Source organism: Bufo gargarizans, chromosome 11, assembly GCF_014858855.1.
Source record: "Bufo gargarizans isolate SCDJY-AF-19 chromosome 11, ASM1485885v1, whole genome shotgun sequence".
In the NCBI taxonomy this organism is placed as follows: domain Eukaryota; kingdom Metazoa; phylum Chordata; class Amphibia; order Anura; family Bufonidae; genus Bufo; species Bufo gargarizans.
In genome coordinates this window covers 82,304,155-82,330,908 of record NC_058090.1, presented here as the reverse complement: position 1 = coordinate 82,330,908, position 26,754 = coordinate 82,304,155, and the positions used below count along the sequence as shown (strand labels likewise).

At 45.5% G+C, this 26,754-nt stretch overlaps 1 protein-coding gene across 3 annotated transcripts in view; it reads right to left on the bottom strand.

The window, feature by feature from the left end:
• CADM3 (cell adhesion molecule 3) overlaps positions 1-26,754 on the bottom strand; it is a 412,410-nt gene that overhangs the window by 304,575 nt on the left and 81,081 nt on the right. Inside the window, exon 1 of one of the 3 annotated variants that reach the window (XM_044272031.1) lies at positions 25,447-25,567. The exons of 1 other annotated variant lie outside the window; for it this stretch is intronic. The gene's annotated coding sequence lies outside the window, so the exon portion shown is untranslated. Of the gene's footprint in view, positions 1-24,914; positions 25,032-25,446; positions 25,568-26,754 lie in introns of those variants that run through there. One more of the 3 variants, XM_044272034.1, reaches the window with a different exon arrangement.

The window sequence follows — 26,754 nt, the reverse complement described above, 5'->3', positions numbered from 1 at the left end:
AGATCTATGCCTGCTTTGTGGACTTTAAGAAGGCCTTTGACTCAGTGTGGCACTCGGGCCTATTCCTGAAACTTCTCGAAAGTGGAATAGGAGGAAAAAACATGTGTCGTCATCAGAAGTTCCTACACTGAGAACAGATGCAGCGTCAAGGTAAATGGCAGGAGAACAGCTTATTTCCGGCAGAGCTGAGGAGTCAGGCAGGGCTGCAGCCTCAGTCCAACTCTCTTTAACATCTATATCAATAAGCTGGCGGTAGCTCTGTGGTCCTCCTCAGCACCTGGTCTCACCCTCCATGACACAGAGGTGAAATTTCTCCTTTATGCAGATGATCTTGTGCTACTATCACCAACTGAGAAAGATCTCCAAGATGACCTGAAAATCCAGGAAAAGTTCAGTAAAACGTGGGCACTGCCCATCAATCCAAAGAAAACCAACATCATGGTGTTCCAGAAAAGAAACCGGAAAGCAGCCGGGCGTCCTCCCTTCCTGATAAACAACTGTCCACTTTCAGAAACCGACAGCGACACCTACCTGGGCCTAGAAATCAGCCAATCAGGGAGTTTTAAGAAAGCCATGGAAACACTGAAAGACAAGGCGAGCAAAACCTTCTATGCCATCAGAAGGAGTCTGTATTATCTTAAGGCACCAGTGACCGTCTGGCTTAAAATCCTTGACACAATTATCGCCTCAATCCTCCTGTATGGCAGCGAAGTCTGGGGCCAAGACACATACCCAAACTGGGCAAAGAGGGACTTTGGGCCAACAGAACTCTGCAAACACCTTCTCCAGGTCCACAGGAGCACCCCAAACAGTGCCTGTCGAGCAGAACTGGCAGAATCTCGCTTTACTTTGCTGTCCAGAAGAGGGCGCTATCATTCAGAGCCCATCTGCATAGCAGCAGTCCCAGCTCCTACCATTACAAAGCCTTGCTACACCAAGAAGCCCCAGAAAGACAAAGCACCCAGCAACAAGTCACCCAAACCCAGCCTGCCCAAGCCACCAACCAGTACAGCCTGGCAAAGGGGAAAATCCAGAGGATGATACACAAGGGCAAAGGGGAGTATATCAGCGTCTGGAGGAACGACATACGAACATCACAGAAGCAGACAGTATACTAGAGCCTGCAGAGGGAGTACAAACTGGCTCCATATCTGGAGAAACTCCCCAATCCAAGAGACCAACAGATCCTGAGCCGCTACAGACTGAGCGCCCACAGCCTGCTCATTGAATCCGGGCATCACCGACAGAGGTACAAGCCCAGCGAGAGCAGACTGTGCCAGCAGTGCGACCATGAGGCCGTGGAGGATGAGGCTCATTTCCTGCTGCGGTGCACCAAATACTCAGCAGTGAGGGATTCTCACTTCAGGAGACTGTCTGATCTCTGCCCAGACTTCACCTCCATGGAGGAGGAAGAGAGACTCTCCATACTGCTGGGGGAAGAGGAGAACACAGCAGCCATAGCAGCACAATATATTACTGCCTGCCATAGACTGAGAGGAGCCTGATATACCATGGACTCTTCTATTCCCACCCTGAATTTGTCCCCATTTTGTGGGACGATGGTGTGTGTATGACTTTTTAATCACTTTTTAATTTTGGGGGCGATAAAGTGATTAAAAACAGCAAATCGGTAATTTTTTTCCGTTACGCCATTCACCATATGTGCTAACTCTTTTAATATTTTAATAGTATGGCCATTTTCGCTCACGGTGATGCCCATGATGATATTTTTTGATTATATATGCACACCTGATGAAACAGCCAGTAACAAGGGGTGCCAGCGGTATTGCACCTAACCAAGGTGATAATCGATAAAAAAATAAATACACCGCAGCAATTCCAATTTTTTTATTTTTATATTTTTCAAAACTTTTTTTTCAGTTTTTGTTAGGTCCACAAGTCGACCACAACTTGCAGTCATCAGATATCAACTTGTTCAGAATAATGGAATTTGCTCCGTTATTCTGTATAGAAATCGCTACAGCCCAGTTCAGTGCTGCCACCTACTGGCCTGAACTGGGATATACTAATAATGAGCATGTAAGCCTAGTACAGTGTCCGGCTCATTATTAGAGCAGGACGCTTTCCCCGATCTCCACTGGAGGAAAGTGCACATGACCCAGAGAAGAGTGCTCTGCCGTGGTCAGAGTTAAATGTCCACGGTCGGCATTACTGCCGATCGTGGCCATTAGATGCGGTTGCTTGCTGTATGAAACAGCAGGCACCCGGTGGCTATAGCACTCTGTCCTCTCCGGAGTGAGCGCCATCCTCAATGACCCGTACGGTGGATGTCGGGAAAGGGTTAAACTGTCACCGAAATAAAATTATTAAAATAGGTTCCCTATTTTGTGTTGTATGCAATATGTATAGCTTCACATGATCAGGACGATAATGGCATGGGTGGTTTTATTTTAAAAATTTTTTTGGCTTTATTTTTTTTGTTTTATTTATTTCTATTTTATTGTATTTTTGCATTTTATTATATATATTTTCCTTTTTTTAATTTATTTTTGGCACACAATATGTCCATCAAGAGTTCATCAAAAACTTATTTTTAAGTATTTTTCATGTTTCCCACTGTAACTAAGGCAACCAAAGGAGTCCCAGATAGGGCTCGGCTACAGCCAAGTCGCAGGTGAGGCACGTCGTGTGTGACTTAAATTAAAGTCAATGGAGCCAAAGCAGACATGCGACCTAAAATTCATCGACTGGATTTTTTGCGAGTGTTCGGTCGCAGTCGCCGCATGATGCATTGCACAGCCACTTCCTCTATTCACTGCACAGCGCTCATTGAGTGCCATGTACCAAGGGCAGGAGCTGTCTTCTCCTCCAGGTCACTGACTGAGACCTGACTTCTGCATCTGCTAGATTGGTGCAGGAGGTCAAGACTCACTGAGGTCAGGCATAGGATCAGCTGTGTTTCCGTCCAGCAGGACGGGGGCCGCAAACAATGGTACGCTAAACAGAGAGATGTATAGAAACGTATGTGAGATTAAGACAGCTCAGCTGCTGCAGAACCTCATACTGCACACCTCAGCTGCTGCAGAACCTCCTAATACACACCAGCTGCTGCAGAACCTCCAAATACACACCTCAGCTGCTGCAGAACCTCCAAATACACACCTCAGCTGCTGCAGAACCTCATAATACACACCTCAGCTGCTGCAGAACCTCATAATACAGACCTCAGCTGCTGCAGAACCTCATAATACACACCTCAGCTGCTGTAGAACCTTATAATACACACCTCAGCTGCTGCAGAACCTCCTAATACACACCTCAGCTGCTGTAGAACCTCCTAATACACACCTCAGCTGCTGTAGAACCTCCTAATACACACCTCAGCTGCTGTAGAACCTCCTAATACACACCTCAGCTGCTGCAGAACCTTATAATACACACCTCAGCTGCTGCAGAACTTAATAATACACACCTCAGCTGCTGCAGAACCTCCTAATACACACCTCAGCTGCTGCAGAACCTCCTAATACAAATGTTAGCTGCTGCAGTACCTCCTAATACACACCTCGGCTGCTGCAGAACCTCCTAATACACACCTCAGCTGCTGTGGAACCTCCTAATACACACCTCAGCTGCTGCAGAACCTTATAATACACACCTCAGCTGCTGCAGAACTTAATAATACACACCTCAGCTGCTGCAGAACCTCCTAATACACACCTCAGCTGCTGCAGAGCCTCCTAATACGAATGTTAGCTGCTGCAGTACCTCCTAATACACACCTCAGCTGCTGCAGAACCTCATACTGCACACCTCAGCTGCTGCAGAACCTGATAATACATACCACAGCTGCTGCAGAACCTCCTAATACTCTCCTCATCTGCTAGACAGATACATAGTTTTTTTTATTAGATAGATATGAGATGGCTAGATAAATATATAGATAGACATATGGATAGAGAGACAGATGCTGTTCCAGCTGCTGTCAGGAAGAACGGTTGGAGTAATCTTCTTGTTCATAAGTTGATTTTTTCATGGGCAACAGGTTGTAGGACCAGATGCCTCTATTAATCGGGTCATACAGGTTTTTATATTGATGAACACTTTCAGATAGGCAGTTTGCACCTCCAGAATGAGTGTTGCGCCCTACCAAAAGTTTGTAGGCACTCCTGGGTGGAAGCCCTCAGAGGCCCCATCCTCAGGACTTTACAGCATCTTAATTCATTGTAATGATAACAATGGAAGTCACTGACTTCTTCTGTATGACCCTTTCTACTGCTAATGCTAGCAAAGCTGCACTGGGCCTCTAGAAAATCTACTAATTTCGAGGGTGTCCCCAAACCTTTGGTGACTACAAAGGTGGAACTTTCCTTCCAAGCAGCAATTAAATTATATCAATGTCTTCTGAGCTCTTTATTATTTCCAAGACTTCACGCATAGATTAATTTGGGTCTACTCACTAACACAAAGCTGGTTCAAACTCCTGCTGACATGTAAGAGAGTGGAGGAAGCAGAAGCGAGGGGTCAGATTTGGCAGGAGGCAGAGCTGCCTTCAAGGAGAGATGAATGGCTTTTACTGCTGCACAGCAGAATATAAGCCCAGAGGGTGCAATGCAGCCCGACACTGCCCAGCGACCCAGGAGTCCATGCCAGGTCCACACCCTTTGGCAAGGAACTTGAAAACCATTATGGGCATCTGCTCAATCAATTTCCAACATATGGTCTTTGTTTGGACTATGCATTTAGTTTGCGGTGAGGCTCAAAAAGGTGGGTTAGATAGGTCAGTTATGCGCCAGTCCATGCATCTGCAAGCTACTCAGTAATGCATTTGTGAGAATTGTTTGAGGACAAAGCTATTCATTGCAGCAGCTTGGAATGGTTCCCTGCTTTGCTACGGATTTCTGCCAATTCCTTGACTCACTTATAGGTCTGCATTAAGGATATTTCCAGTTCTATCACTGCATAGTCACTAATGGCTGAAGCATCTTCAGCATGTAGAAATATAGAAACAACAGGGTCTGCTCCCTAAGGACACAATGTGACCAAGCCAGTGCACGTTCCAAACCATCTACAGGGTAACCTCAAGAAAACCTCCTCCTTGATAAGATCACCGTTGATCAAGATCAGGTTTGTCTTTTCATTTTCCTTATATCCTAGGAGTATTGACCCTCATTTTTGAAAGGACTACCCCTCTAGAAGACCATTTTGCACTCAGACCATTTTTGGTCATCTGTGAGGATCTGTGGGGCATTTTCTTTCCGGTGCTCCTGCAGCTTTGGCAACAACAGACCTTTTCTGGCTCAGGGTTAAGCCCTCCACAGCTCAGCCACACAGTAAGGACATCTGCCACCCATTTTATTATGGTCACCTTTTTTTCTATAGGACCTTTTTTGTTACCTCCAAGCTCAAGCTCTGGTATTGCAGCCACCCAGGTACTTCTCCCAACAGGAAAGGTCGTTTGGATCTCTGGTAACTTCACTCGGACTGTTACTAAATCTCCTTCATCCCTTGTAGGCCTATCAGGCTCTTCCTCCTAGGCACACCTCATGATACATGGGAGCTCACTAACCCCCCCTAGTGGGCTTATGTAGATATCCAACAATGTCCACAACTAAAATTGCAGACAGGATTTTTTGCATTTTTTGTTATTGGTACAGTTTTGGGGTACACATCATTTGTTTAATTTTTTAAATTATTTTGGGGCTGGGGGGGTAGAAAACACAACAAATGCGCTATAAATTTTCATGGCATCTATTTTTTTGGGGCAATAATGATAATTTCACTTTTTCATCCCACCAGGAGACTACCCAATAGACAGGTATCAATGACGGACCTGTGGGGCTGTGTCAGGCTCCTTGCTGCCATGGTGAACCATTGGCTTCCTCCATCTGTCGCTGTTGACCACAGCATCTAGGCAGGTTAAAAACCACTGGACAGCAGGATCCACCCTATTAAAGCAGTGCCTGGTAGGGTTGATCCTGCTAATTAAATGGTCCCTGTCTTGGGAAAGGCTCCTAGAGAAGGTAGTGATGATTTTTTATAGTCCCTGCCTTCTCCATCACTGTACACACAGAACTCAATGAGTGCTTGCGCTCTGACCCTAGCAATCATGTGATCTCTGGGGGTTGGGCATGTGCAAGAGCTGTTGGGTCTTAGCTGACCCAGAACACTTCTACTGTGAGACTCCACAGGCGGTATTTCTCCTGTACAGAGAAAAGTCTGCCATAAGAAAAAACTATAATCTTAAAATCTCCACCAGAGGTCCTGTATGACCCTTTGAGGCCTCATGCACACGACCTTATGTATTTTGCGGTCCGCAAAAAATATGGAGGACGTCAATTTGCATTCCATATTTTGCGGAACGGAAAAGCTGGCCCCTAATAGAACACTACTATCCTTGTCCGCAATGATAGGACAGGTTCTATTTTTTTGCACATGGAGTACCTTCAGTTTTTTGGAGGACCCATTGAAATGAATGGTTCCGCATACGGTCCGCGAAAATAATGGAACAGACACGAACAGAAAATACGTTTGCGTGCATGTGGCCTGAGGGTCAAAGTGTGAAATAAAAAATATTTTAAAATAAAGGCAAAATTAAAAAAAAAAAAAAAAAAAAACCTCCACCACTAGACTACACCGCATGCCCCTGGCTTCTATAAACTAGATATCCCCTATATGAAAATGATTATACAAGGTTGGCCCATGAAAAAGTAGCCCGCATCCAATATCCCCAAATCAAACTGACTAACAGTCTGTCTTACTTGTCCATAGTAACCAATCAGAGCGCAGCTTTCATTTTTTTCAGAGCCCTGTAGGAACTTAAAGCTGAGCTCTGATTGGCTACTATGGGCAAGTAATACTGATTTACTACTAGGCAGCTCGATTTGGATATATTGGAGGCGGGGTACTTTTTTGTGGGCTACCCTTAATAGTTCCAAAAAAAATAAAAAATAATAGTTGCACGTTGTGCTATTGAAAAAGTAAATAAAATAAAAAATAGAAAGATAAAAGGCAATATAAAAATACATATATATATATTTTTAAGTCACCAATGCAGTTTCCAGCCCACCCCCAGGTGACTGAACTGTCTACCCCCGATATCATAACTACTGTAAAAGGGGATCATTTTTTAAAACGTAACAATTTTTTGCACCTAAAAAACATGGAAAACAGACCTTTCCCCCCTTTTTTTACATTATAAAATATAAAAAATAAAAACAAAATAAATCTCCACATATCAACAAAAAAATTATAAAAAAAAAAATGAATAATTATATAGCTAACAGGACAGAGGGGAAACTGTAGGGGGTTCTAGGGTTTTTTGGCTGCAGCAATAGGGAAGGGATGGGCAAGTCTCGGTTGTCAGGGGATTGAATAGGAGGGTATAAATTGGTTCTTTACTTACAAGTGCTGTCCCATAACTATTCATACCCCTGGCAAATTTTGACTTAGTTACTTTTATTCAACCAGCAAGTAATTTTTTGACAGGAAATGACATGTGTCTCCCAAAAGATAATAGACTATGTACAAGAGGCATTATTGTGGGGAAAAAAAACATTTCTCAGCTTTTATTTACATTTGAGCAAAAAGTGTCCAGTCCAAAATTATTCCTACCCTTCTCAATAATCAATAGAAAAGCCTTTATTGGCTATTACAGCAATCAGACGCTTCCTATAATTGCAGACCAGCTTTTTGCAGGTCTCCACAGGTATTTTTGCCCATCCATCTTTTGCAATGAGCTCCAAATCTTTCAGGTTGGAGGGTCTTCTTGCCGTCACCCTGATCTTTAGCTCCCTCCACAGATTCTCAAGTCTGGACTCTGGCTTGGACACTCCAAAACGTTAATGCTGTTGTCTGCTAACCATTTCTTCACCACTTTTGCTGAGTGTTTTGGGTCATTGTCATGCTGAAATGTCCACTGGTGCCCAAGGCCAAGTTTCTCTGCAGACGGCCTGATGTTGTCGTTGAGAATCCTCATGTATTGCTCTTTTTTCATGGTGCCGTTTACTGGGATTAGGTTCCCTGGTCCATTGGCTGAAAAACACCCCCAAAGCATTCAGGTTCCCACCACCATGTTTGATGTTGGGGATGGTGCTCTTTGGGTTGAAGGCTTCTTTTTTACACCGAATGAAGGAAACATCATTGTGACCAAACAATTCAATTTTTGTTTCATCTGACCATAACACAGAAGACCAGAAGTCTTCTTCTTTGTCCAGAGGAGCTTTTGCAAAGGCCAAGCAAGCTTTTTGTGTGCCTTATTACTTGCTAGTTGAATAAAAGTATCTTCAAGTCAAAATTTGCCAGGGGTATGAATAATTATGGGCAGCACTGTATACCATTGCCTACTCTTAGACAGATTTTTGACAACCCTTTTAACAAAAAAAAAATGAAAGAAAACTAAGAGAGTTGACAATTTATGGTTGAAACTAAATTCAGTAGAGGTTCCAAGAGCCTCAATGCACACAAGGAGCCAGGAGCCTCTGACAACCAATGATGGATTTACATGGGTTACCATAGCAGCTGGGAGCAGGACAAATATTTTTAAAATAATGTGTAATAAAGTTTTAAAAAAAAAAATCTGCAAAAATAAAACCTATTATTCATTTAAAATGATTGTACTGTTTCGAAGGCGGCTTGTGATTTGTAGGGTACCTGCAGATTTAGAATGAATCACAGCCCTGCGGCATTTTATCTCCACTCTAACATTTGATCTATTCTAATTCCTCTCCCATCTTGTTTCATGTCATATTTTGCACCTTTTTAGATCACTATTGTGTATTTTGCATCATGTGACCACATGTATTTTGAATTGGTTGCTTGAGACTTTTTTTTTACCATATGAAAACTTTGACATTGGGGTGCACCTAAGGGCTCATGCAGACGTGCCTGTGGGCCTCGTGCCCGTGCTGTGGGCCTTGTGCACTCCGTTTGCAGATGCGGACTCGTTGACTTGAATGGGTCAGCGATCCGCAACATACAGGTACATGTTCTTCTATCTTTTGTGGTGCTGAGGCACGGATCAGAAAGCCCAAGGAAGCGCTTTGTGGTGCTTCCGATCCGTGAAGTTCTATCTTTAGTGAAATCTGGTGAATTGCGGACCAATTCAAGTCAATGGGTCCACATCCGCGCCACTAAGTGTACACAGCCAGTGCCCATATATTGTGGACCAACTGTTTACGGTCCACAATGCCGGCACTGAGTCAATACGTTCGTGGGCCTTAGTCATAAGATGTGAGGGTTTTGATAACAGAGAGGCTGGATATTTTACAAATTCACCACCTCTTGTGGATGACCTTGGTCACTGTTAAACCCTAGCCTAAGGTTCATGAGAGCAGTGATGTCAGGAGGCAGTGGTGTAACTAAAAAAGACTGGGCCCCACAGCAAATTTTTGAACAGGGTCCCCGTACCCCAGCAAATTCTTTCTCAGACAAGGCCCTGCAGCCGATTCATCCGTTTTCTACAGTGTCACTGTATTATACTGTTGAGGGGACCCCAACAATAAAATCTTTTAGTCCTCCTGCATGAGGGCAGATGGACATGTTACAGTGGAGCAACTCACCACCAACATGAACCAGGGGCTACCAGACATGTGTCTAACACAACAGCTCAGAGAACCCTACTTCGTATGGGGCTTCGGAGCACACGGATGGTCACTTCTCCTATGCTATCGAAGAGCATCAGAAGAAAAGGTTTCCATTTTCTGTGGCAGTATTAGAATTGTTCCCTCAGCTGATTGGTAAAAGGATGTCTTCTCCAATGAGTCAGGTTTTCTGCTTCATTGGGATGGACATCGGCGTGTCAGGTGAGAAACATCAGAGAAAAAAGACCCTGCAACCATTGCTGGAAGAACAGAAGTTGGTGGTGGCTGCGTTATGGTCTGCGGGATGTTTTCAGGTACTCTCCACCAATTTGGGTATGTATCCATCCTTTCATGTACACCCATACATGCTGATTTTCTTTCATGGGGCGGATGAGAAAGGTCAGACATTGGTTGGAAGAGCATGACCAAGACTTCCAAGTACTAACCTGGCACCCTAATTCCCTGGACTTGAACCCACTTAAGCATCTGTAGGACCACCTAGATCATGATGTTCTCTCTATGGATCCTCCTCCACGCCCCTCCAGGAGCTGTTGGATGCAATGTTGTCAGCATGGCTTCAGATACCTGTGACAACCTACCAGGACCTTATGGAGTCACACCCAGCCCATCTAGCTGCTGTCCAGGCTGCACACGGTGGTCAAAATAATATGACTATTATTTCTAGATTAGAACAGAAGAATTGGATTGGTTCCCCTGCTGCCCAGTGCATGTTCACAGTTAGAGGTGGGCAGAAATTTCTTACCATGTGTTATTTAATTAGTATCATTTAATAAGTTATTAATACATTGGTAATTTTCCTTAAAATAGCTTTCCTTCCTGTCGTGAAATAATGTGGGCATATATTCCACAGGCACAATAGATGCTAGTGCTTTTAATCAGTTTTTTTCCTCCAAAGTGTTATTTTTAAGCTGTGTAAAATAGACTGTACCATTACAGGGCATTGTGCCAACCACACTGGGCTGCTAGAAGTAGAGTCAATTAAACTGTTAAGTCAGATCCTACTGGAGAGGTTGTAAAAGGACCAGCAACACCGCAAAAGTTACCATATACAATATGTGCTGTAAGATTCATACAATGCAAGAGCCTGGAGAGGGCAAGTAAACCACTGGACAACAGGCATCAGATAGTGACCACCTATACTACCCGTGACCACCAGGTATTCTGGCAGTATCCCCTTCTCTGATCTAGACTACCAGGGATGCCATCAATAACCCTACCACCCTTGACCACCTGGGAATCTGGCAGTAATTTCTCCTCTGATCTAGACCACAAGGGATACCATCAATAACCCTACCACCCTTGACCACCTGGGATTCTGGCAGTATCCCCTTCTCTGATCTAGACCACCAGGGATGCCATCAATTACATTAAACCATGCAGGCACAGTTTTCCTTCCTTAGACTACCAAGGAGCTGATAATAATCTAGAGGGGAATCTTCAAAGGACATGGCCCCATATAGGATGGGTCTGCTCGGTGGTTAGCTATGGGGCCATGGTCTTCAGTCGACCAGAGAAACATCTGCATGAAGTATGTATGCTCTCTCAGTGGCTGCAAAGATGTCCTTTGAAGATTCCCCTCTAGATTAGATGGATGTCCAAAAATTTATTATCAGAACATCAGTCTCCGAAGAGGGTTTGTTATGATGGGGGTAGGAAATACCTACCGGTAAATACTTGCTATTTCACACAATCAGGTTTGGATCAGATGGATCAGACCATTAGATGTAGGAGATTAAACAAAGGATCTGCTTTTACTCTGAAAACAGCACCACACCGGTCTAGTGGCTGTGTCTGGTATTGCAACCCAATCAAACTCATGAGTAAGGCTAAGCAGCAGAACCAGGCACTGTTTTTAATTTAATACATGACTGTGACTGGGAAATTTGATTCTAAACGATATCAGTTATGAACTTATGTTGTGTACATCACAAAAGAATGCCGAAATCTGTAGTTAGAGAAGTGGAGGTACTATTCTGAAGACCTTAAACTTTGTAAATATGGTAATGTCCTCATCTTACCCTTAAAAGCAAGTCTGTAGACAGTTTTGCATTCCTGGGCTCCAGAATGATTTGCTCTTCAGAGACAAAAATATCTGAGACTTGAAATGCGTCTTACCCATCTGCTAATCTATTAAAGTACATTTGTTAAGTTTGAGACTAGTGTAATTTCATGTACGGTATACCCAATCCAGGTTTATGATACAGTATGACACTCAGAATCCAAGTCTGGACTAGACATTTATGATAGAGCCTGTCCTAAGATGAGGATGAACTGTTCTTTCATTTGCCCTCACAATTCATCCATATCTAAATGCATACTTATATAGATGTTCTCAAAGAGGTAGTCTTTTGAAGAGGACCATCCCCTTACCCTGACTGGTTTCATGTGACATATTTTCAATACCACCATACATTAGGCACGCTAGTCACCTCGTTTGAGAAGCCTATCTCCCTAGAAGACCAATTACAGGGAGTGCAGAATTATTAGGCAAGTTGTATTTTTGAGGATTAATTTTATTATTGAACAACCATGTTCTCAATGAACCCAAAAAACTCATTAATATCAAAGCTGAATATTTTTGGAAGTAGTTTTTAGTTTTAGCTATTTTAGGGGGATATCTGTGTGTGCAGGTGACTATTACTGTGCATAATTATTAGGCAACTTAACAAAAAACTAATATATACCCATTTCAATTATTTATTTTTACCAGTGAAACCAATATAACATCTCAACATTCACAAATATACATTTCTGACATTCAAAAACAAAACAAAAACAAATCAGTGACCAATATAGCCACCTTTCTTTGCAAGGACACTCAAAAGCCTGCCATCCATGGATTCTGTCAGTGTTTTGATCTGTTCACCATCAACATTGCGTGCAGCAGCAACCACAGCCTCCCAGACACTGTTCAGGGAGGTGTACTGTTTTCCCTCCTTGTAAATCTCACATTTGATGATGGACCACAGGTTCTCAATGGGGTTCAGATCAGGTGAACAAGGAGGCCATGTCATTAGATTTTCTTCTTTTATACCCTTTCTTGCCAGCCACGCTGTGGAGTACTTGGACGCGTGTGATGGAGCATTGTCCTGCATGAAAATCATGTTTTTCTTGAAGGATGCAGACTTCTTCCTGTACCACTGCTTGAAGAAGGTGTCTTCCAGAAACTGGCAGTAGGACTGGGAGTTGAGCTTGACTCCATCCTCAACACGAAAAGGCCCCACAAGCTCATCTTTGATGATACCAGCCCAAACCAGTACTCCACCTCCACCTTGCTGGCGCCTGAGTCGGACTGGAGCTCTCTGCCCTTTACCAATCCAGCCACGGGCCCATCCATCTGGCCCATCAAGACTCACTCTCATTTCATCAGTCCATAAAACCTTAGAAAAATCAGTCTTGAGATATTTCTTGGCCCAGTCTTGACGTTTCAGCTAGTGTGTCTTGTTCAGTGGTGGTCGTCTTTCAGCCTTTCTTACCTTGGCCATGTCTCTGAGTATTGCACACCTTGTGCTTTTGGGCACTCCAGTGATGTTGCAGCTCTGAAATATGGCCAAACTGGTGGCAAGTGGCATCTTGGCAGCTGCACGCTTGACTTTTCTCAGTTCATGGGCAGTTATTTTGCGCCTTGGTTTTTCCACACGCTTCTTGCGACCCTGTTGACTTTTTTGAATGAAACGCTTGATTGTTCGATGATCACGCTTCAGAGGCTTTGCAATTTTAAGAGTGCTGCATCCCTCTGCAAGATATCTCACTATTTTTGACTTTTCTGAGCCTGTCAAGTCCTTCTTTTGACCCATTTTGCCAAAGGAAAGGAAGTTGCCTAATAATTATGCACACCTGATATAGGGTGTTGATGTCATTAGACCACACCCCTTCTCATTACAGAGATGCACATCACCTAATATGCTTAATTGGTAGTAGGCTTTCGAGCCTATACAGCTTGGAGTAAGACAACATGCATAAAGAGGAGGATGTGGTCAAAATACTCATTTGCCTAATAATTCTGCACTCCCTGTACATTTTAAGTGGTCTTCTCAAGAAGTTCCACTATACATTACTACACTAGGCAGCTCCCCCTTAGAGATGGCCTTGCAGTTCGCCTGGCGGTCGTTTCGTGGCGAACTTTGCACGTTTGCGATTCGCCGAACATGAGAACATATGGCGATGTTCGCATGCGCCATATTCTTTTGCAAATTTTGACCCATGACACATCCATCAGGTGGGACAGGACAGCCAACTGAGATGATTCAGCACATGGACACACCCCCACCCTATAACAGAACCTGATCTGGCAGCCATTTTACATTCTATGTTTTGCCAGTGTAGGGAGAGGTTGCTGTGTGGAGCAGGGACAGGCTGATAGGGACAACAAGCGCTAGCTAATAGGGCGACAAAAGTCCTTTTAAGGACTGGTATAGGTGTGATATTGATAGGTATGATATAATGAAGGGTGTGATATACTTATAATATACTTTCTAACATAGAAAGTATATTATAGTGCATTTGTATTGTGCAGCAGTTGTGTGAGGTTCTGCTGCGATACCACAGCTACACAGAGGGACAAACGCTATTGGAACAAATTATTTCTACTGGTGTAATATACCTGCTGCCCCCCCCAAAAAAATGATTAAGGGTACAATATGCCTGCTTCCACAAAATACTGATTAAGGGGTTTGATATACCTACTTCCACAAAATACAGATTGAGGGGTGCGATATACCTGCTTTCACAAAATACTGATTAAGGGTTTTTTATATACCTGCTTCCACAAAATACTGATTGAGGGGATTGATATACCTGCTTCCACAAATACTGCTCTTCTCTAGAGACTTTGTCACAGGGTCATTTTGAAAATGACAGGCAGAGGAAGAGGCAGGCCCTTCCGCAGGGGTGGTAGGGGTCGGAAAGGTGCACCAGGTCGGAGCCTAAGTGGGAAGGTGCGTGCGATTACGTCAAAGGACGCACCAGAGTTGGTTTAGTGGCTCACTCAGCCTTCCGCTTCTGCACCCTCTCATCCTCTGCATCTGCACCCTCCTCACTCTCTGCTGTGTGCACCCTCAAATACACCACCACCACCACCACCACCACCAAAGCCCCTCCACTCGAGTCAGGAATTATTTTCCCATCCATTCCCAGACCTCACGTGGGTGCCCACAAAAGCCCACAAGAGAGGAAGAGGAGGGGAGTTCAGAGGGAGATACAGAGCAGCAGATAGGGAGGAGAAGGAGGAGAAGCAGGCAGAACTCCGTGCACAGGAGGAAAAAAGCAGACTGAAAATGTATCTGGAGCGAGCCATCCACCATGCACAGTCACATCTTGCGCTACGAGGATGCCGGCACATGGCTCCACAGTATGGGCTTTTTACGTGTCAGCTGCTGACAATAGTGTTGCCATCTGCAACCTGTGCTGTCAACACATAAGTTGCGGTAAGTCCAACACTCACCTAGGGACGACCGCCTTAAGAAGGCACCTGGCCTCCCATCACCGAGCCCAGTGGAAGCAACTCCGTCAGAACCCACAAAGACACACTCCCGGCGCTCCACGTCCTGCCTCTTCTCCTTCTCCCCTCTCCTCCCATTTGTCCTCCACTCCACCTTCCATTGTGCCGTTGTCGCGTTCATCTGGCAGAAGGCAGGCTTCCATGGCCCAAATGTTTGAGTGTAAAAAGTTGATGATGACGGATAACCCTCTTGCCCAACGGCTGACCGCTGGCTTGTCGGAACTGCTAGCCTGACAATTACTGCCATATAAACTGGTGGACTCGGAGGCCTTTATAAAATTTGTGGCCATTGGCACACCACAATGGAAGGTCCCAGGAAGGAAATATTTCTCCCATAAGGTCATCCTAGAGCTGTTGTGCCTGGAAGCCAAGAGCCACACCGGTCCTGCACCGCTTTCTGCTCTGCGGTCACAGGCCGATCAGTGGCTAACCCCGCTCAATTTGACAGTTGGTAAAGTGGTGTACAAAGACGGTGCCAATCTGCTGAGCATGCTGAAACAGGGCAAAATGACACACGTGTGGTGCATGGCACCCATCCTGAACTTAGTCGTCCAGCAATTCTTTACCAAATACCCCGGGGTCCAGGACATCTTGCGGAAGGCCAGGAAAATCTCTAGCCATTTTAGAAGATCTTACAAGGCTATGGCTCGCCTTGCTGACGTTCAGCGGCGACACCACCTGCCCTTCAGACATCTGATTTGTGACAGCCCAATGCTCTGGAACTCCACCTTGTATGGGGAGCTTGGTTTCTTTTCACCGCGCCAGTGGCTGCTCATGCGTGATGCATGCAGACTTCTGCGGCAAATTGATGAGATCATCAAACTGGTCAGTCGCAGCTAGGGCACCATCAGTGACATCATACCTTACACCTTCTTTCTGGAGCATGCATTGTGTCGTGTCATTGATCAAGCCGTCGAGGAGCAGGAGCTGGAAGATGAGGAATGTCACAATGCTGAATGAATTCCCAGGGGGAGCTACTTCCATCTGAGACAAGTCAGCAGGAGTCTGAAGAGGAGTCAGAGGAGGAAGGTGGCTGGGAGGAGGAGGAGGAGGAGCAAGAAGAGCAAGTTTTTAGGGGGACTTTAAACTTTTCGGAGATCCCTGGTGTTGTCCGTGGCTGGGGGAGGAGACCAAGGACGACATTCTCCTGGGTGATGAGCAGGAGCAAGGGCGCTCCACCACTTCCAATTTAGTGCAAATGGGTGCCTTCATGCACCAGTGTTTGAGGGACCCCCTGTATAAAAAGCATAAAGGGCAAGGACCAGTACTGGGTGGCAACGCACTTAGTCCCCCAGTACAAACAGAAAATAGCGGACATGTTACCAGCATCACAGAGGGCTGTCAGAATGCAGCATTTCCAGGCCTTGCTGCGAGAGATGCTGCATTCTGCTGTTGCAGGCGCTGGCAGAGGAATTTCTACCCACAGCGAAGAGGGCGAGTTTGAAGATGTGTTGGTCACTTCGGATACGAGATCATTCTTGCATGCAACCCATCGACAGCCGTACTCGGGATCCAGCCTCAGGGAAGGCCTAGACCGACAGGTGTCTGACTACATCGGGTTAGAGGCCGATGTGGACGCTCTGAGAAGCGAGGTACCCCTAGCACTACTGGGTGTGCAGACTTGACCTTTGGCCAGAGCTGGCACAAATTGCCATGGAACTGTTGGCTTGCCCCTCGTCCAGTGTCCTGTTCGTAAGGACGTTCAGCACAGCAGTGTGGACTACCTCACATTTCTAAAAATGAATGAAGCATGGATCTCGGAGGAATTCAACATGTGACGACCACATGTAATTGAATTTCCTCATGCCAGCCCACACATATCCGCCACTACACAGAACAAAGAATGGTCCTTGTCTTATGTATATAAAGCGGCATAAAAGGCCTTTTCTGTCAGGTGAATGCCTAATTTTTGGGGCCTCTATTCCAGTGGCCTAAAGTAAATTTTTTTCCAGTGACCGCCTAATGTACCTCCAGCCACATAATCACTTGTTCTTTTCTGTCAGATGAATGCATCATTTTTGGGGCCTGTACTCCCGTGGCCTAAAATAAACATTTTCTAGGCTCCAGCAGAGCACATTTTTGAAAGTTTCCCTTTAAGACGCATAAAAATGGCCCCTGATTAAAATACATATTTTTTGTGGGAATTTTTGCCATTGATCCCCCTCTGGTATGTCACTGTCCATGTTGTGGGACTATTTGTGCAATTCTAGTAAGTATTTGGTGGCTGCAAATATGACCTGAATGTTTTTCAGGTTCACCTGTCATTAAGGTCCATGGGGTCCGCTGCAATGTTCGTCCATCACTACTCCCCCTAAATATATCTCCATCACTTTGCATTCTTTGTGATGAATGAAGAATCAAATTTGAAATTAATGTGATGAAGTCCGCACCCATTCAGTAGGTCTCAATTTATCCATATTTGTTTTTAACATTTTATCAGTAATGACTGAAGATCCAGGTTAGGACCAGATGTGGCTGATAACTGCCCTGAGAACCTGTCCTTCAGATACAGAAATTGTAGGCCATAAAATGACCTGTATGCACCCATCTTGAAACCCATACATTTCAACTTTAAAGAAGAATAAACTTCCAAATTTAGACAAGGTAGGTATTAGGAAGCTTGCCTTGAGGCCAAGCATGGTCCCTTCTGTAGATCAAAAAAGGCCCGAAATAGGTTGTATTCATCCTTAAACCCATATGTTTACATTGCTATGCTAGACAGCCCTCTAGATAGATTTAAATTTCTATGAATCCAGTTGTAACGGTTTTATAATTGAGGACTAAAGATCCAAGTTTGGACAGGTGTTGATGAAGGAGACTGCCCTAAGATCATGGATAACCTGTTCTTCAGTTACAGAAATTTATAGGCCCTGAAACAGACTGTGCACATTTCTAAATTCATAGGTTTAGAAAGAAAGAATAAATTGGGTCTTTTATCATCTTAACACTTCCACTGGCGTTTGATGTGCCTAAGCTATGTAGAGGAGATGTAGAGATCGTGGTAACGCTTTCTATGGTTACAGAATTTTGTAGGCCTGAAACACATTGCACATATTTAAAAACCCATATGCTTATAAAGAATTAATAAAAATCAGAATTTACACCAGACATTGATGATGGAGTTGGCCCATAACCATAGGTGAATCCTTTTGCAGAATAAAAAAACACATGCAATGAAAAACATTGAATTAGACCCTAAACCTTTACTTAATTATGCTATTCAGCCCCCTAGATACTTCTGTTTTTGTCTTGTAATTGTTGATTAGTGATGACTAGTGTTGGTCGAGCACCAAAGTGCTCGGGTGCTCGAGTAGAACACCTCGGGATGCTCGGGTGCTCTACTGAGCACAATGGAAGTCAATGGGAGAACTCGAGCATTAAACCAGGTACCCCCTGCTCTGAAGAGGGGAGGGTGTCTGGTTCATTGGAAAAGGTCAGAAATTGATGGAAACACCACTGAAATGGTTCGGGGACAGCATGGGGAGGATGTCTGGATGCATCTTGAACTCCCAGGTCGCTGCTGGGAACGATGTTGTCCGAGTAGTACACCACTTTTAGAGACTGACAATAATACGCACAAAACCAAAGATAAAATAGATTTTAGAGGAAAAATTGTTAGGAAACATTCTTTCCTGTATATTTACTTGTATATAAAGTGCAAGTGCTGCCAAAAATTACAAGGAAGAGGCACTCCGATACAACCTGTATATCACATATAGGAGGGCCTCATTCACATTGTGGTACAATTGTTCAGGTAGTGGGGCTCCTACACTCATAAAGCCTATGCACTAAGTGAAAGGGCTGCCAAAAATTACAAGGAACCGGCACTCCAACACACCCTTTATTACACATAAAAGAGGGCATTATACACGGCCTTGAAACATTATGATTGATGGCCTGCTGGTGACCCTCTAAAACATTAGGGGCGAGGGGCTGCTGCTGAGCTGACAGTCTAAAAGATTATAGGTGAGGGCCTGCTGGTGACCCCCAAAAACATTATTGGCGAGGGCCTGCTGGTGACCCTCAAAAACATTATTGGCGAGGGCACGCTGGTGACCCTCAAAAACATTATTGGCGAGGGCCTGCTGGTGACCCTCAAAAACATTATGGGTGATGGCCTGCTGCTGAGCTGACCCTCTAAAACATAAGGAGCGAGAGCAGCCTAATAAGCATGTTGATATGATGGAGGAGTAGGAGGAGGACGAGAAAAGGGAGATTGAACCATATACCTTTTTAGTGTTGGAAGGGGTGCATGGGAATACAGCGTATTCCATACACCATATTTAGAGTGCCTTTATGTTCAGCCGCTTTCCTCTGGTAGAGTAGAGAAGTCAGGGGCAATCCAGGCCTTGTTAATTTTTATAAGAGTCAACCGGTCAGCATTTTCAGTTGACAGGCGGATGCGCTTATCAGTTATGCCCCCAGCAGCACTAAATACACTCTGACAAATCGCTGGCGGCAGAGCAGGCCAGCACCTGCAAAGCGTAGAGCGCCAGTTCGTGCCACTTGTCCAGCTTGGACACCCAGTAGTTGTAAGGCGAGGGATCACTGAGGACGCTGACACGGTCTGCTACGTACTCCTTCAACATCTTCTAAAATGTTTTCCTCCTTGTGACACTAGGCCGCGCATCAGATTGAGGGTGCTGGCGGGGTGTCAAAACTGTCCCAGGCCTTGGAGAGTGTTGCCCAGCCTCTGTTGGAACTGCTGTGTGTTCCTCTCGTCTCCCCTCCTCAGGTTGGCCAAGGAACTACGTACTCTGCAGCCAGCGTTGTCAGCTGGAATTTTTTTTAGCAATTTTTCCACAAGTACCTTCTGGTATTGCACCATTTTGCTCATCCTCTCCACCACAGGAATTAGAGATGAGAAGTTCTCTTTGTAGCGGGGGTCGAGAAGGGTGATCAACTAGTAATCGGTGTTGGACAAAATACGTATAACGCGAGGGTCATGGGAAAGGCAGCCTAACATAAGTCAGCCATGTGTGCCAGAGTCCCAACAGAGAAGACTTTGCTGTCCTCATCAGGAGGATGACTCTAAATCTCTACATCTTCTTCCTCCTCTTCTACCCATCCACGCTGAACAGATGGAATAAAACTTCCATGGGCACTACCCTCTGTAGCAGAGGCAACCGTCTCCTGCTCCTCATCATCCAATTTGCGCTGAGAAGACGAACTGTGTACTGTCTTTTCCCATTTCCACCTCTTCCACATGCAAAGCGTCCGCCTTAATTGTGAACAGTGAGCAATTGAGTAGACATAGAAGTGGGATGGTTACGCTGATAATAGCGTTATCGCTACTCACAATCTGTGTTGATTCCTCAAAGTTGCATAAAACCTCACAGAGGTCAGACATCAATGCCCACTCATTGCTTGTGAACAGCGGAAGCTGACTAGAAAGGCAACGACCTATGTTGCAGCTGGTATTCAACTACTGCCCTCCGCTGCTCACAAAGCCTGGCCAACATGTGGAACGTGGAGGTCCAGCGCGTGCTCACGTCGCACAACAGTCGGTAAGCTGGCAATTGCAAGCGCTGCTGCAGCGTTGCCAGACTGGCAGAAGCTGTCGATGACTTGTAGAAATGGGCACACACTCGGCTCACCTTCACCAGTAGCTCAGGCAAATTGGGGTAGGTTTTGAGAAACTGCTGTACCACTAGGTTGAACACGTGTGCTAGGCATGGTATGTGTGTGAGCTTGCTGAGCTCCAAAGCCGCCACCAAGTTACGGCCATTATCAGACACAACCATGCCTGGCTGTAGGTTGAGTGGCGAGAGCCACAGCTCAGTCTTCTCCCTTTTACCCTGCCACAGCTCTGCTGCGGTGTGCTGTTTGTCACCTAAGCAGATCAGTTTAAGCACGGCCTGTTGTCGATTCCCCACTGCAGTGCTGCACTGCTTCCAGCTACTGACTGATGGCTGACTGGTGCTGCAAGATGAGAATTCAGAGGTGGAAGTGGAAGAGGAGAAGTGGGGGTTGCAGCCACTAACGTAGGTGGTGGCAGAAACCCTGATGCAAGTAGGGCCCGCAATCCTTGGCGTCAGTAGCACCTGTGCCATCCCAGGGTACGACTCGCTACCGGCCTCCACAACGTTCACCCAGTGTGTTGTCAGGGAAATGTAGCGTCCCTGGCCAAAAGCACTTGTCCATATGTCAGTCAATAAGTGGACCTTCCCAATAACTGCGTTGGTTATGGCAGGGGTGATGTTCTGGGGCACATGCTGTTGTAAGGCGGGAACTGCACACCAGGAAAAATAGTGGCAGCTGGGGACTGAGTAACGAGGGACCGCCGCCATCAGTGGAAAGCCTTAGTGTCCACACGCCTAAATGGCAACATTTCCAGGGGCCAGCAATTTGGAAAGGTGCGCATTTTGTGCTATGGCCTGTGGGTGGGTGGCTGGGTATTTGCGCTTTTATTCAAAGGCCTGCGCTGGGACACAGAAGTGGATGTGCTAGCTGATGGTTCTTGCAAAGGTACAGGTGCATGGCGGGAGGCATCCGGGCCTGCGTCTTGGACAGGGGATTGGCCAGCACATAACACAGGGGAAGAGGAGGTAGTGGTGTGACCCGCAGACACTGGTTGTGGACCCAGGCGTTCGGCCCACCTTTTAGGGTGCTTTGATGCCATGTGGCGGATCATGCTGGTGGTGGTGAGGTTAATGGACACATGCTGGTGTAAGGCTGGGACTGCACTGTGAGAAATATTGGCGGCTGGGGACAGAGTAATGCGGAAAGGCCACTGCCATCAGGTTGCGGAAGGCCTCAGTGTCTACAAGCCTAAATGGCAACATTTCCAGGGCCAGCAATTTGGAAAGGGGACATTTAGTGCTATGGCCTGTGGGTTGGTGGCTGGGTATTTGCACTTTTGTTCAAAGGTCTGGGGTATAAACATCTGTATGATGTGCTGGGACACAGAAGTGGATGTGCTAGCTGATGGTGCTTGCGAAGGTCCAGGTGCATGGCGGGCCTGTTTCTTGGACAGGGGATTGGCCAGCATGTAACACAGGGGAAGAGGAGGCAGTGGTCTGACCCGAAGACACTGATTGTGGACCCAGGCGTTCGGCCCACCTATTAGGGTGCTTTGATGCCATGTGGCAGATCATGCTGGTGGTGGTGATGCTTGCTAGTGTTTATGCCCCTGATCATTTTGGTATGGCACAGGTTGCAAATAATTATTTTATCATCCGCACTTTCCTCAAAAAAGCGCCAGACTGCGGAACACCTACCCCTTGGCATGGGGGATTGCCACAAGGGGGTGCTCCGGGGAACAGTTGAGGGCCTGTTTGGTGTGGCCCGCCTTCTCCCTTTTGCCACCCCACTGCCTCTTCCAGCCTGTTGCGGTGCTGCGGATCCCTCCCCCTCTGTACTGCTGTCCTCGCTCGGCTTGACACTTTCCCAGGTTGAGTCAGTGACTTCAACGTCCACCACCTCCTCTTCCACTTCCTCACTTAGATAAACAAGTCAGGAGGATAACCAAGCAACAACCTCAGTTATTGACAACCGTGTATCATCCTCATAATGAACCTCTTGAGACACTAATTGCAATTCCCCACAGTCATCTTCTTGTGACTGGATGCTCAAGAGTTTGGGAATTAGGGCACAAGATTTCCTCATGTCCCTCTTCAAGCGGCCTTGGCAAGAGGGCCAAATCAAGGAATGGCGATGAAAAGAGCTCCTCGGAATTTCCCAGTGTGGGATCACCTGTTTTCCAAGACTCTCCATGGTGGGAGGAAGGAGGATCAGGGCGAGGATTCTGTTTACCAGACTCTTGGCTACTGAGACTGGACTTTGTGGAAGACAGGGTGGTGCTTAACCGGCTGGAGGCATTATCTGCTGCAATCCAACAGACCAATCTGGTCGCACTTGTCTGACTTCGAGAGTGGTGTCCTGCGCTGCCCTGCAAACTGGGACATGAAGCTAGGTATCGTGGATGAGCGTGTTTCTTGTGCTCTGGCAGCAGGCACAGTTTCACCGCGCCCAGGGCCACGGCCTCTGCGTGCTCCATCAACAGCACGGCCACTTCCCCGTCCCTTACTGCTCGCCTTGTGCATATTAAATGGTATATATGCTTGCAAGTATGTCACACGTACAGTAGCGCAGGTTTTGTAAATGTATGATCAAATAAAGTACACAGAATGTCACGAATATTTTTAGGATGCGCACACGTTAAACAGGAAATGTAGCACAGATAATGTTGCTGTCCGCAGCGTTTATGAAAAAATTACACTGAATGTCACTGATATTTCGGATACGCAAATGTTATACAGGAGATGTAGCGCAGATAATGTAACTGTCCCCAGCGGACACCGTCTATGGAAAAAGTACACTGGATGTTCAGATATTTTTAGGCTGCTCACACGTTAGACAGAAGATGGCGCGCAGATAATGTCGCTGTCTGCAGCTGCCAAACAATTACAAGCTATTTACTGCAGGTTGCGCTAAAAATATATATTGCTACCAGATACAACTATAGTCCTTCAAAGGACTTTTGGGTCTCTAACAAGTTTTTTCAATAAAAATATTAGTATTTCACTCCTTACACTCTCTGTCCCTTCTTCAGCACAGCTCTCCCTGACCAAGACTGAGCCGAACACATGTCATGGCTACGGCATTACAGTGAGTGTCAGTACTTACCTGTCTGTTTATTGGCTGCATAGCAGCCAACAAACGTGCGGGGAGAAGACTCGAGCATCGCACTTGGGCACACACAGTGTTTGGCCAAAAACCGCGATGTGCCAAGCATAGCGATGCTCGAGCCGAACTGGTGTTTGGCTGAGCATGCTCGTCCAACACTAGTGATGACTAAAGATCCAACTGTGGACCAGATGCGAGATGGAGATTGCTCTGAGACCATGACCTGTTCTTCAGATACATTTCGAATGTAGAATAGAGATCCAAATTTAAAGCAGAAATGTATAATGGAGCCACCTCCAAGACCATGGAGGACCCCTTCTCTGGAGAAAAAAAAGTGTGCAAAGGAGTACTAAGTTTGGTGTCTGGACCAGACAGTGAACTCCAAAACTGCTATCAACCTTCCAAAACCATTCAAGGTTAGGAAGCTAAGGCTACCCCTATATTCTTCACCATATCCCAATGCAAGGGTGAATGGAACTTATAACCAAAGCTTTTGTGGGCACACTAGTGGCAGACCTTCCAGAATGACCAGGAAGGAACAAAGGGGAGCAGGCAAGCGGGGAAAACAACAGGCGAAACAGGCACGATCAATGCATTACATGAGCATTTAATCCAGAGACAAGCCAAGGTCAATACCAGCAGAGTTGTTCAAGCAAGAACAGCAGCCACATAGTAAATCCTAAAAAACAAGCCAGAAAGCAATCCACCGAAACAGTCAGTAGGAAGTCACACAATATAGAACCCTTATACAAACTCAATTACACACAAGGAATCAGCACTCTTAAATCCCCCGCCTAGCTCTGGGACTGGATACAGAGTCAGAAACCTGGCTCAGTTTCCAGTCACACTGACAGGTCCAGCAGCTGGGGCTTTACTGGTTGACACAGCCCAACAAATTTTAGGCTCTGAATTGCGCTGGCTCCATATCTACAACCACATGCTCACATCACTGTGATAATGGAGCCTGTTATCACGGTGCACTCTGTGCGGAGGCAGGGACGGTTGGGGCGCGCTCGCGTCATCAGCGCGCCCGGCGTCACCCGTGCCCATGGTAACCGCAATGGGGCTGAGTGCCAAGCTGCTCAGTCGGCGCTCGGCTATATTAGAACTCAGGAGTCATGTGATGCTGGCCACGTCACATGACTCCACCAGCGCCCTATTTAAACAGGCAATCTGCTGGCCACAGATTGCCTGTTATTGAGGTCCTTCCTGCGATTACTTACCTGGTTTTCTGTTCTCCTGCTCGTGTTAGACATCCGTCCGTCACATCCGTTGGTCTTGTCGTTCCCTCCTGGTTCTGACTTTGAAATCCTCCTGACGATCCTCTGCTTGCTCCTCTAGTACCTTGCTGCTCTCCAGGTTTTGACTCTGCTCGTTTGACTGCTCTGTTGTGTGTTTTGTCAGCCTTCCCTGCACTTATCCTAGTTGAGGGTTTGTCGACCAGTTGTCCCTTGTCACTAGGACTTGCGAGGCAAGTAGGCAGGGACAGCGATGCGGGTTAAGCTCAGTGGTCACTTCCCTACCCCGTGTGTACGACACCTGCTCTTCCTCAGATACATACATTTGTCCCTATTTCTCTTCATTGGCCACATGGTCATGCCATTTTGACCAAATTAAACTTGTTTGTATATGTTTTATGTGACTACATAAATAATTACCTGCAACAGGTATATTAGAAGCTGGAAGTAAGTGGAATTAATTGCCGCTCCTTTCATTAGGAGAAGTATCTCCATACAAGGAGTGGGATTTAATTACCTCTACGACGCGTGTAATGCCGCCTGCCTCCACGCTATTTGATGCTTGCAGTTCCAATCATCCTGAAATCACCAAAACAAAAGCCGCAGGCGAAACTCCGGTTCCTTCAAGTGTAGCTTAAACGGAGGCACTTGATGGAATTGATGATCGCGCTTGTGCCATTCATGTTCTTATCAAAAGGAAATTTACTTGGAACCATTCTCCTGTTTAAACTACAGTTAAGAATTAACTAACGAGGTGATTCTGCAGATGATTATCGGAATAGCGCGACCGCGCGTGACAGGCGAAGAGCTGGAATACCTCGATATCTCCCAGACTAATTATTACTCGTTAACCCTTACACCTTTGCAGAAGATTTTTTAATTTTATTATTTTTTATTCTAGAAGTGCCTATAAATAAATACATTTCCCACTGTATTTTTTTCTACAGGTTACCAGGCAGTCTGTGGGTCTCCATGGTAACAGACAACAAACAAACTCAGTGTAGTCTGACACTGCAGTGATGTTCACTTCTAATGTTTCTGGCTAGCCTACGGACATATGGAAGAAAGTTTGAGACTGCAAGACTTCAAGGTTACACCACACGGAGTCTATTTGCAGTCTGTTACCATGGAAACACATAGTCAGTAGAGACGAGCAAAGTTTTTGAAAATTTTATTCGACTGCTTCGACAACTTTTACATAGAAATTAGCTTTGTGACAAATTACTTCGGTACATTTTTTTGGCAAGTAGTGGGTGCAATGACCGGGAACGGAGATTGCGCTGCTCCCCAATCATTGTACCCCTCAGATGCCACTTTCATTGCTGATCGCGGCATCTGACATTAATATTAAAAACTGTAAAATAAATTATAAATAACATCATACTTTCCTCATCCATTTGATCGCAAAGAGCCGGCTGCCGCCATCGTAGGTCAAGATCCAGCACAAAATATTGCGCGGCCCGTGGTGATGTCATAAGGATTTCGCATGGGATTTCGCTCTGGATCTTCAATCTAGATGGCAGAAACTGGCTCTTCGCGCTCAAAAGGATGAGGCTATTTCAGGAAAATCGATCGCTTTGCGGCAAATCAAATTTTTTCCTAAAATTTGGATTGAAGTTCACTCTTTGCACTTCGATTCGCTTAACGCTAATAGTCAGCACAGAAACTCTAGAAAAAAAATTATATAAAAAATTTAATGAAATTAAAAAGTACCTATTATTTGATCTGTCGGCAGATGGCTCAATGCCAACTTTTGTTTTTAGATTTAAAAAAAATTATCTAATATTTCTGATTTCTATGGCATATTGAGATATTTAAAAATGAT